This window comes from Xiphophorus couchianus, chromosome 18 (assembly GCF_001444195.1).
Source record: "Xiphophorus couchianus chromosome 18, X_couchianus-1.0, whole genome shotgun sequence".
NCBI classification, from domain to species: Eukaryota; Metazoa; Chordata; class Actinopteri; order Cyprinodontiformes; family Poeciliidae; genus Xiphophorus; species Xiphophorus couchianus.
This window is the reverse complement of record NC_040245.1, coordinates 14,008,628-14,022,064: the sequence shown is the minus strand read 5'-3', so window position 1 is coordinate 14,022,064 and position 13,437 is coordinate 14,008,628.

Here is a 13,437-nt window from a genome sequence, read left to right as displayed (position 1 = left end):
ATCTTTTTTTATCACCAAATAAAACCATATGAGTTTAAACCTCACTGTGAATCGGCAAATCCATTACTTGTACAATTGCACACACTTAAACGTTGAGATTAAGTAGACCTTAAAATACTTCTAATCATGTACTAAGCAAAGAATAATCAGCCACCAAAACATGTCTAGAAGCACTTCAAAGAGAGGGAAAATAAATGTGTATTTAGCTGAGGTTTTAATCTACCCCTGCTTCAGACACATTTAAAACCTTATTGTGGCTCTGTTACAGATGTTCAGCTCTGGAGGTCTTGTTCTAAAAACATAAAAATGTGTTTTACTTTGATGTTCATGTTAGCTCCAACAATATTTTTTTCAATAAAAGGACAAAATCAGGATAAATGTCGACAAGAAGTGCATCTAATGTTGCACTTTCCTTGAATGGCAACTCCCAGGTGTGATTTTCAAATTAAAATTGTTACAGGGTAGGCGCCACAAGCTTTAGCTTCATCCTGCACTCTTTTGGTGTTCATTTGTTGATTCATTTATGTTTTTTTTAGATTTTTAGGACCAAGTACATTTTTAAGCCAAATTAAAACTACAATAGATGTTATGAATGTCCAACCCATGTTCATATCTGATGCAATATGAAGTGTTACAGATTAATTGATTCAAAATGTGAATAATTATGTCTGCAGCAGACCTAGTTTGATATTAAGTCTACTTTATTAAATCTAATACTTACATAAAAACACATTTGCCTAACATCTGATCACAACAGTAAGCAAACTGACAGCTTATTGCAAAGCTACTGTATATGCAACTTTCTACACTCAAATGAGTCAGTGTTTGGAATATTTTCACTTTAAAATGTCTATGATAAGTCTGCAAAGACTTAACTGAGGCTTTTAAAATCCCAATGGCAGTGTCGTAATCCAGTAAATTCGGGACCTAATTGGATTTGAGAAAAGACCCAAAATAGTAGCAGAATATTAAATACTAGCTCAGTCAAACTCTGTAATGGAAAAGGGGTCAAGTAGAAAAGCCATCAGCGACACCCACGCTTACAGCAGCCGTATCGTAATTTAGTCCCATGCCAAAATGTGGTCAGTCACCAGAGCCAAACACTAATGGCAAAGTTAAACTGCGGAACAAATATGAGGAGAGCTTCTCAACACTTATATATAGATGCTGAGGACTGTGACATAGATCCTGGAAACTAATTAAAGTCCATCTGTGTTATGAACAGTGCTATGCCAGCATCTTTCTGTACTTTCTCTTGTGTATTTGAACAGTTTCATTGTGAATATACAGCATCTTCAGGCAGTAGGTGTCTTAGTCACATCACAATAGTTGTTACCAAAGCCAGACATAGCATCTCCTCAGTGTACATGTTCCTGAAATAACTGGCATCAGAGAAGAAATTATAGAGAGAAAAGACAGAAATAGTACCAAGGAAGTACAGCAGCCCTCCAAGCTGTCCTTTTTAAAAATGCAAATCAAGCCTTGTTGAATTTATTGTGGCTCAGAAGCTGGCTAAAGGGGCTGATGCTTAAAAATAACACCTTGTGAGTCGTGACCCACATTTGGCTCAAAAATAACTCCCTGGAAGACCAGAAACCAACAGTGGGATATGGGAGACAGAAACCAAATCTAATTAGCATTTCAGTCACACTTTTAGAAGGCGCCAACATTATTTATTGATAACGTTTTTGCAGAAACAAAAATACACAAGCTAGGAAGAATAAGGAAACATCCAACAGTTGGCAATTTATGGTACTGTGGACACTGCAAATATGCTTTAGAAACAACAAAGTATACACACCCCTGTTAAAATGCCAGAAAAACATATGCTCAATTTAAAACCACTTCAGAGCTTTTGGCAAATGTAATGTGATATGTATCCTGTGCAGTGATTATTGCTAATTTAAAAAAAAAAAGATCAAATAACTTGTTTTCATATGTATGACCACACAAAAACTTTTGATTCAGTGTTAGTATTCAGATTTTTTTTCATATCCACCATCAATTATAAATGAGAAGCTGTCTTGATTAGAATAAAGTTCAGATGTCCCAGTAGGATTTTCCTGATATATGTTCATTTGCATCCTTAAAGCTACGGTTCGTAGAGAACCCATACAATGTCACTACAAAAGGTATTAGTCATCAGTGCCACAGAATTATTAACATGTGTTGCTATTGTAAAAGGGGTCATCAAAAATTAGAGAAAATATGGGACAGAAGGGACAAGACAAAGACAAGACATTTTACATAACTGATGGAAAAGAATGTGCTCAAATTGTTCAGAGATGGCTGCCAAGAGGCTGATAGCTAACACTGGTCATGTTCTACATGTGAAAATAATCTTCTGTGTCCACCACATGTCAGGAATAAATAGTTAAAATCATGAGCTCTTTTTATCAGAACATCCCTCCCCTCCCTGTGACAAAGTGGTTCAGTTTGTGTTTATCACATGTCCCTTAATCTTATTTCTGATTCACCTGGTTGTTCCATAGTTGGTCATAATGCTTTAATTTAAACATTGAGGTTGCAACTTTGCTACAGTCACTGTCCCGGGTTTGTTTGTGGTAGCTTTATGCTGCAGTTTACATTTATGTACTGTATATGTACACTTCTGGACCATTATGTGATTATTAAATTTCTTTTGTTTCAAGGTACATTCATGGTAAATTATTAGTTTTCTTTTTCACTCACCATTGTTTGACCATTTCAGATGTTACAGCCTGAGCAGGTGCATGGGCTGGCCGAGCATTTCCTGCCTAAATAGCAGTATGTCACTGGGCTCTACCAAAAAAAAAGAAAAGGGGGTTCTTTTTTGTATTGCATTGTTTGTTTTTTAAAGTAACCTTTTTAGTTGCCTTGTGTTACATATTTCATTCTGCAGGACATTTAGTTATGTAGATGAGTTTGTACATTAGATTAATAATGTTATTCCTTTATCTCTGTTTAGGTTTTGTTGTTTGGTTTGACCTGTTCTATTATGGTGTGGTCTAATGAAATTCAGGTGTGTTGCCAATATCCTTAAGAGCAGTAACATCCCTCAGTGCTCATGAAGGATGTCAGAACCTAAAAAAATGCTAACCAATAAAATGAATCAAAAGAACCACCACTACCTCACAAATGGTGACAGCAGTGGTTCCAGGCCTATAGATGACAGTAAAGCAGAAATCAACCAAGTCAAGGAGACATCAGACTCTGTTTTGTGAGGTAGTGTAGTCACATTTATCTAAGGTATCTTCTGTGTATATATAGTATGTACTTTAGAATATTATATATCTTTGTGTAAAAATGTTTTGAAAGAAAAACGGAAAACTGAAAACAACAATGTATTATTTCTTCTGCTGAAAAGAACATTGTTATGATATATTGAATGAGAAAGGAAAGCTTTGTTAGGGCACATACTATACTTCCCATCAAGCTACATACTAGCATGGTGGCTGGCAGTTCACCCCTTTTCATGCACTAAACCAGCAATGCTTAGAACAACAAAACAAAGCAACAAAAGCCTGCCTCTTCAGGCCCTACAGGCACTGAATCTCTATTTCACTGGTTTCTGGCACCTGAACAAATCACTGAAAAGCAACAGTGTCTGAGATGAGCTGTATCTCTGATGTGCAGTACCACCAATCACATACTGAGCCAAGTCTGAGATTTCAGTGGGTCAGTGATTATTCTCAGGGTTGGCAGGACAATATAACAAAAAGAGAGCTGCATGACATCGGTAAATCAAGACTAACTCCAAAATAGTTAGACATGATATGAAAAATACATTTGAAAAGAGATACTACTAAAAATAAAATAATTGTTTTTTTCTCACTGTCTCATAAAATATACAAAACTTTCTGTTATGTATTGTCATTATGAATACCAAAATTGTTTCTATTTATTAAATTTCAGAATAATGAGAGAAAGGGGGAAAAAACCTTAAAAACCTTTGTCATACCTTCAAATAATTTGGGAAAGCCCAGATGATGAAATGGCTTTTATGCTTTTATGCTTCTGAAATGTTAATTTGAAACATCTGAATTAGATCATTTTTGCAATCCCCCATTCTCCCAAAAAAACAACAAAAGAGTTCTGGTCTTCTAAACCTAAGCTGCAGCAGACTGTTGGGGTGTTTGGGAAAACCTGGAGCCCAAACCTTAGCCTTTAAAATCCATTCCTCTTTTTTGTTCTAACATATTTCTACCCTCCCCTTTTGTTTATTTGGTGTATAAGTTTTGCCTCAGCACATTGTTCATGCGTCCATGCACAAGTGCCCTCATAAACTCTTTCCATTTCTTATGGTTTTTTCCTCAGTTCCTTTGTTTTTCATGTTTGGTTACATAAACATTATTTTATTTATCTTTACATGTGCCTCTCCATCAATTGTCATAGCATTTGAGGTTATGATGCAATGTATAATTTTTCTTCCATCTATAAAGTTTGAATTACTTTTTGTTATTGCAAAAAAAAAAAAACATTAAAACATTGTTTGTTTGTGGTTATAATATGACAATATGTTTACATGTTCAACAGATATAAACTCTTTTGCAAGACATTTTAACTGGCCTAACATTCCAAACAGTTCCTCTGCATTTTAAGAAACACACAGATCCTCTCAAGAACAAGTCTGTATACTAGGGACTTCTGTTGTTGCTCTAAATGGTCATTTTTGTCTTTTTGTTTTACTTTTCGTCCCTTCTTCTCCCCAACAGTGCTCAGCCTATCAAATTTACCAACCTCTCCGTGCTTAGTTTACACTCGACTGAGCCGATGTCATCATTCCTACATATCTTGCCAGGTAGAATTGGCCTCCTTTTCTACTTCCTGTAGTTCAGCTGCTAAAAATAAAGCTCCCCTTTTGCTGAGCTGCCCGAGGTTCCAGTCTGGTCCTCCACAGGGCATAAAACTTCACTTCCTGACAAACTGACTCCACTTTCAAGAGTCGCAAGGAAACCCAATAGTTAATGCAGCACAGACACTATTCAATTATGAATTAGGTGTGGGTTTAATAATATAATGCTTATTACATCAAATACGTTCTACAATAACTTGACATCTAATTACTTTTGGTCATTAAAAGTTGATTTAAACCCAGGGGCCAAGAGGATGTCCAGGGCTTTCTTTTACTATAACACATGTGTTTTATTTTTAATTTGAATAAACCTAACCTACTGAACCTAACCTAATAAACCTACTTAACCAGATAAAAACCCAATGAGATCAAGAGCTTCACAGAGCTGATCTATCCAATGCAAGTAGCAGCAAGTGGACAACATAAATAACATGGTTTAAACACAGTTGAGTAAAGACCTTTTTTTTTTAGAATTAGGTTGATGTGAAAAAAGTTGAAGTACTAACCATCATTAAAATGTGAAAATTACCAACTTGGAAAGTTGATCAAGTTAAAAAGACAGACAACAATACTAAACTAAAATGCTGACAGTAAAAAATTATGTAAATGTGTGTGACCCAAATGCCAATAAATTTGATAAAATTGCAGCATAAAGATGTCCATGAGTAGAAATTCAAAATATGTAGTGAGAAAGCCAGGGATGGCTCTAAATTTGTCACAAAGAAGGAACAGAGCTCAAACAGAGAAAAGGATAGAGAAATGACAGCTGGATACTTGGGATACTGAGAAGGGAAATGGGTCACCAAACCCGCAAGAAGGGATTATTAAAATGAAACCCAGTATGCAGAAGGCAAACAGAAGTAGCCAGTGATACAAAACATAGATTAGGACAATGAATAATAAATAATCAATGTTTAACATAACACAAAATTCAATACAGAAAGAGTCTAAAACAAAGAAACACAAAGATCATAAAACATACATGTATAAACATATGTGCTTTTTCAGTTATCACTACATTTTTGGCAAATTTCTGGCTGGATATTTGATAACACTGGGGCAAAGTCATAGTTTTTACTCTGCCATAAGAGGCAATTGTATTAATATGTGGAAATATGAGGAAGTTGGAAGTAGTACTCAATCTTCAATATTACTGTTTGCAGTGAACCAGAACCCCTACCAGCAAAACAGCCAGCATGATGCTACCTCTACCATTATTTACAGTTGGTAGTATGTTGTAGACACTGTGACTAATCCTGGTTCTGTTAAAAATTAAACATTTTTCACAAATGTAGGGCCCTATAAAATGTTCTCCAGGCTCCAGTCTTTGGTCTAAGAGATGCAGTTGAAGTTCAATGTCAGCTGACTGGAATACAGCTGACAATAATAAATAGGAAAAAGAGTGAAGAGTGACAAGTAACAAACCATAAATGAAACACAAAACCAAGTGTTCACATTTTTCTTCTTTTTTTATCTTAATGATTTTTTAAAGTTTCATCTAAATGATGTTTACATAGATATAATCCACCTTGGATCACACAACTGAAAGCACATTTGCGAATAAGATAATTTAAAAAGAACAGAGATGCCCTAATTGTCTGGAGGACCAAAGTCCCAAAGCTTTTCATCTCATCATTGAACTCAGATAATCATCAAAAGATTGAGATAGCATGAGTTCGAATGTTTTGCTACTCAACGTTAAATGTTCGGTGAGCCACTAGGGAACTCTAAGGGGTAAGAGAATATGTGTTAGGGATGTTTTCAGTCATGTATTGATGCACTAATTTGCAGGTCAGATAGTTTCTTCTTGCACAGCGTTGTCTTTTTGTGCTGTTGAATGAAGAAAACAGAATGATGCAGCAGTAAATCTAATGTAGTCAAATAAATGAAAAAAAAAACTACAATAGTTTGTGAAATGACAATGTGTAGAGGACAATTTTATAAACTGTCACTGATCTTGACATGTTGCTTACATTAGGGCAGAAACAAAGCCTTTGCGGATTTTGTCATTAAGGTTTTTTCTTTTTAAAAAAACACCTCAGTAAATGTTTGTCTTGTTGGCAAACTTCAACTTACCACTTGTGTTTGAATATTTCTAGACAAACACATGATGGTATATTGGAAAACTACACTGCTCAAAAAAATAAAGGGAACACTTAAACAGGTGTTTAACACTTAAAGTGTTCCCTTTATTTTTTTGAGCAGTATATTTTAAAAAAGAGTTGTGCACTTTGCTGCGCTGTTTTTTTTTTACTATAAAAATTTATTTGCATCCTACATTTTATAATCTGTAATAATGGTCTCATTCAAGAAAAAAAAACTGTAACTTTGTATGTGTAGATGGTTGCTAACCTTGATCAGGAGACAAACTTCACCTGTGAGCCAGCACAGAGCGAGGCCGTATTTCAACACAGATGGGACTGGACAGATGGAGATATGAACAGAGTAACTGGTGCCCTTGAGCACTGAGTAATTGTGGAAATGGACCTGCTTGATTTAAGATGAGTGAGCTGTGATATAATTCTGAGCTCTAGAATCAAGGCAACAAGAAAGAGCATAAAGAAGAAATGTCCAACTTTGGCAGTGACATACAAACAAGAAGACAAGTGAGTTGAAAATATGCAGTGAATGTGTGTGGCATATTTAGTCTTTATGACCAGCTATAAATTAACCAATCCATCTACTATTTATACCACTTATCCTTGCAAGGGATTGACTTCCTGAAGGCGGAGTTTCAAAAAGAGCAAGGGTTTTTAAAGAGACAGACAAGTTTAGTTAAGTCATATTTGATATATTTAGCATTGATATAACAACTGAAGTTAAAATAGTCACTTTATTGTGCTATAAAATGGCACCACATGCCAGGAAAAAACATAACACTGCCTCTTTAGAGGAGCATGTTGTCAAAATCTTTAAGATTGAACCTTCTTGGGTGCAGAGCTTACCTTTCTTCACTCAAGAAATGATTATGTCAACCCTTTTCATTTTCTACTGCAAGAAAATTTTCTCTGCACATTTTGCTAGGAGTAATTTTTTTTACACTTTTGGTTTTGCAGCTATATCAGGACCTCTGACCTACTCAAACACGGCTAGATTAAATTTCCTTAAAGAAACAATATATTTCAAATCACTGCCTTTGGAGTTTTGTATTTGTAGTTTAGCTTTTTATTCTAAAATTGCAATTGACATGTCAAATAGAGCATTTATCTTCCTAAACCAGGAAGGCCAAGCAATATATTTTGAAAAGGCAATCGTACTATGTCCATAAAAGCAAAAGTGATATTATGTCCTTGATTTATATTGAATATTCCTGTCTTATAAAGAAATAAGTGTAGAGGAAGTACAAATACATGAATGCTTTATTGTTTTGTGTCACTGACTTACATTCATCATATGATAACATTTTATGAAAAAGCAATAAAAGCAAATGTTTGCTGTAAAAGCTTCCTAAAAAATAGAAACAAAATGCTGCAGCATATTTTGTTTGCGTTCTCCTGGCTAATTTCTCAGCTAGAGTACTGTTTACTCACTGCATACAATTACTGAACACATTAGTGCCTCCATTGGCCAATGTCATTAGGGACACACATTGGGCACATAGCAGTTAAAAGGCAGTCAGAAATAAAAAAAGGGAGATTTCTTTGTTGTTAAAGGAAATGGAAATCCACACTATTGTTATACATTAGATGTGCCTGACAGACCCCCACATAACTGTGCTCGGGCACTCCTGACTGAGGGAGGTAAAGCCATCTCTGCCCCGCAGGATCAAATGCCTCCTGACAATTTACATATAACTCTTTGGTTCAAGAATGCGGCTGGACCAAAGGGACCCACAGACGTGGGTCTTGTAAAGGAAGCTTTGCCAGTGCAAATTAGACCCAAAACAGAGTTTAGACCAAAAGTTAAGCAATATCCTTTAAAAACAGATGCACAGGAGGGTATAAAACCAGTAATTAAAGACCTTATTGAGGCAGGAGTCATAGTGCAGTGTGAAAATTCTCCATGTAACACTCCTATTTTTCCTGTTAAAAAACAAGTTTTTATAAACAACCTGTCTATTAATGATAATGAATTAGATTTATAAGAAAATAATTTTCTATTGCGCTTTGTAGATTGATTGTACTCATCTGTTATGTCTGTTGAGGACGTGCACAGTATAGTGAAGCAAAGATAAAGAAATTAGTTATGGCATGTTAATAATGTCAATAATTAAAAGAATTAGAAACACTTAAAATAGAAAGTGTATTTTCCTTCTCGTGCTGGAAAAAAAATCATTGGATTACGTCATATTACTGAAGTGAATAATGAATCCCCGCATGTAAATGCCACTCTCCATAACCCAGTCTCCATAACCCTCTCTAACCCCCTCCAAAACATTTTCTTACAGGTCTAGTTATTGTAATTGGATTGCTCAAAGTAATTGAAAGAGAGAGTAAGTTTATTTTCCAACTTTGGAAGTAAGAGAATAGCAGAGAGCAGCAGAAGTTTATAAAACAGGGGAGACAAAGAAAAAGTGCCCCCATTTATGAATGTTGCCCCCCGGCAAAAGGCCAAGGACCACCACATCAGTAAAACTGATCCAGAAGAGTTTGTGTTCATTGGATTTACACTCATCCTTCTGTCAGTGCACCAGCACTTGAAGAAAGATTTTGGGAATCTGTTGTGTCACTATTGGTCTGAGTGTTTAAGGACACAGCCTGTTAGAGATTTTTTGGTATTATCATTTTATTCTTACTTTAGTTCACATTCAGCCTATAGATCATTGTGATTTTCTGTTTAAAGTGTTCTCTTCCTTACGTGTGTATGGAGGTCACTGTTGTCGGTTCAACTTTACGCACCTCCTAATTTAGTAACTATTTGTGAGCAGTCGTATTTTGTTTTATTGACAGTACTGACCGAGATTTGAACCGGGCTCAGACCTTTGATCAGATATCACATCTGGAACTGGGTTGTTAGATGTTTGGGTTAGAAGCTTTACGACCTCTGTTGTTTTCCTGACTGCCCCCTTGCCTGTTCTTCTTTGACAATAAAAACAGGAGCTCTTGTGAGAGCAGATCAGAATGCTCTGTGGATTGTTCGGAGGAAGAATTGGCAGAGCGTTCTCCTTTTGCAAAAGCTAAACGTGAAATTCATATACGTTGTCTGTGGTTCTTTCTTTTATTTAGGTTCGAAAGGAAAATACCTATCACAGCCTTCTTTTACAATCTGCTTTACTGCAGACTGATGATTAGCTTTATAATGGTCTTCATATTCTCCTTTATGAAGACCAACTCCTTTAGTTGGATTTGTGGAACATACATGTACCAGTACTCAAACTGTTTAAACACATTTGAATCATATTGCTTCAGATATGAATGTACAATTTTTACTATATCATAACCAAGAACCCATTGATTAGAGGACAAACTCCTACCACTGCTGGCACCATTGCCCTCATGGATGGATAGACCTGATGGTCGATGATGCCCATCGACAACTTCATAAAAAAAAGTCAACAATGTGGGCCAAGTCAAACATACCTGTAAAAATAGACTTGTGAAACAATATATACAGTACTGTGGTAGAAGCTTGTCCTGTAACCAGTGAGTTGCTAGTTTGAACCCTTGCTCCGTCTGACTCAGTTGTTGTATCTGTAGGGAAATCACTTCACCTGCCTCACCTGCCTCACCTGCTAGTGGTGCTCAGAGGGTTCAGTGGCATGAAATAATTTACGATGCATGGAAGCCTCACTTTTGTCTGACTGTCCTGGGCAACTGCGGCTACAATGTAGCAGCTTATTACCATCATTGTATGAATATGAGTGTGAATGTGGGAAGGACTGAATGTAATGTTAGGCACTTTGAGGTCCTCTGAACTAGATAACGTACAGGTCAATTACCATAATACATGGTTGCATGAACATGATTTATATTCCTATGTTTATATGGATCAGTAAAAGATAATATCTCAGTTTGTGTAAACTTTCTACATACACCATTAGTAAGCAGACCTGTTGGATCCTTCTCCTACTGTGATAAGATTGTGACTCAGTTCAAGGGCTTTTGAGAAGACCTGGTATACAGCTTTACATTTTCCACGGTAAAATAACTCTTGCAGCGTGCCAGCATGCCTTGACTGATTGTGCTCATCAGAAAATCTGCTCATCAGCCGCTCTTAAGTTTAATCAGCACTCATTATCATTGATTTAATCTATACAACACAGTGGAAATGACACACTGCGGTTTCAGTGGGGGGAGGGAATTTTGCAATCTGCAATGTATGAGTCTATTTAATCAAGAATCACTAAATTGTGCCTGCAGCTTTACAGTATGCCATTTTTAGCAGTTAAAAAAACAATGTTCCATTAAACTGCATGCTACTGTATGCTTCTCTTAGAGTTATTGTTTCCTTGAGGCCCAACAATGTATTTCTGACTGAACTGAATAAAAATAACAGGTTTTCCGTACTATATTGCCTATTTTTTGTATATAGAAAAAACAACAATAAATCTGAAATCAAAACACTATGGTGAATTTACTTTGATATTTTATTTGTGTTTTTAGCTTTGAATTGCCATAATTAATTTTTTTATAAATTTGATGTATGTCTATTTTGGAGTTATAGCCCTCCCTTGAGAAAACCCCAGGTGCCACTGCCTAAAATATACTGTATTTCTTATTAAAATGACAAACTTTGTCGTTATTGCGCGAAAGGAAAAAACTAATTTGCATGTCCCCCTGATGTGATAGCTTCTTATAATAATGAGAGGCTGCACAATTCATTTCCTAGCTCTGCCAGGTAAATGTTTTTGTAGTTTTAGGTCACAATAAAAACATACGCAAACTGAAAAAATATATAATTACCCAGAAAACTACCCCCACCCCCCACCCCCATCAAAACTGATTTTATGGATTGAATACAGGTTCTAGTTTTTGAGATATTGTGCATGGGAACTCACACATAACAAAAACCATTGAAACATTCCTCACAAAAGATCAGCACAAGATCAAAGTTTTAGACTGGGTCTTTGAATGTTCTGGTTCATATGTCAAAGTGCAAAACTCTTAATTTTTACATTATTACTAATGGGAAAAAAGAAACAAAAAAATATTAATACACTATTTTAAGGAATCTGTATGTAGTGTTGGAACACTCAATTTAAATACTGGTCCTATAAATTTTAAAGAAGAGCTGATTCAACTTTCTGTGTAAAAGTGAACCTCAGCATCATGTTGTTTCATGGTTTGTAGAGCATACAGATAATAAAACCCAACTATTTATGTGTGCATATTCAAATATCCAGAATTTTTTTTTTTAGAACAGATTAATTTTTAACTGAAAAAAATGGGTTGGAATAACATAATGGAAAGCTTGCAAAAGTTCAATTTCTAACTTCTGTGTAATTTTTCTATGTAGAGCAGTGAACAATATCTATGGTCCTTGAACTAAACTGATAGCAATGGTTTCCCTTTGTAGAAAGAGTTAACTTTTAGAGCCTCATGTCTCTGTAGCTCTAATTTATATCAATACGTCAGATGCCAGATGGTACAGATTCGTAGTGGGACTATAATAATTAAGAGGCAGAATAGCTTTTAAAACAAAGAAAGAGGGAAAACAGAGACATCAAAACACAAAGTACTTCTCTTGCATCACCTATTAAGGACAACCAGAGCTTCAGAAAACAAGACAGGAAGATTAACGAAGCTATTAGTTTTGAACGCTAAGCACACACTGCCACCCACTCAACTGATGCGAGGGTGGCATTTTTTTTTATGTGAATCATTATTTTATGCAGTGCATGCAATAATGCAGATACAGGTCAGGAGCTTCAATTAATGCTGACTTTAAACACTGAGCCTTTGTTAGACTGCAATATGTTTGTTGGGTCTTGCCCAGCTGATTAGGGTAGAAGCTATTAAAAGAAAAACGTAAATCAAGACAAGACTGATCTAGATTATTTTTGGAAATGTACAAGTAAAATCATTTGTACATTGTAAATTCTTTATTTTCAGTGCTGATTGAAATGTGTCAGGTGTATGTATTTTTCGCTCGCTACGAGTGTACTGCCACAATGCACAGTAAAAAAAAGGGGTTAGGGCTAGGGTGTTAAACAATGACACCTTCCTCATAACAATAAGCACCACCTCCTGGCGAACTTACATTTTATGACCATCCTGCCTTTGCATGGTGCTTTTTTCTTTCAGGTTTATGGTCACCATTCTTTATCTTGGGGTAACAACAATTACTAACTGTTAGCCCTTCTTTGTTTGAAATAACCAAAAAAGATGCTTCCTCTCTGATCTTCCTGTCTGCGGCGTGACTGGGTGCACCAACTTCAAAAAGTACTCTTGTTCTAAGACCAGGGTTCCTCTCTGCAGCCTGGAGTGTTACAGGAAGAACCTGCAGCTTACACAGAGCACAGCTTGAACCATTATGTTTGTTCTTCACATCGGACACCCTGATGTGAATGGTATATTTTTATCAGTGGCGGGCCGTCAGGGCCTGCAAGGCCTTCTCTGCTGGCCTAAAAATATCTGAATCACAGACTAATGTTAATTATATTTTATCCATGAATACGTATTAAATAAATCCAAATGGTCTGTCCGCTTCCTTTCATTGCTAGT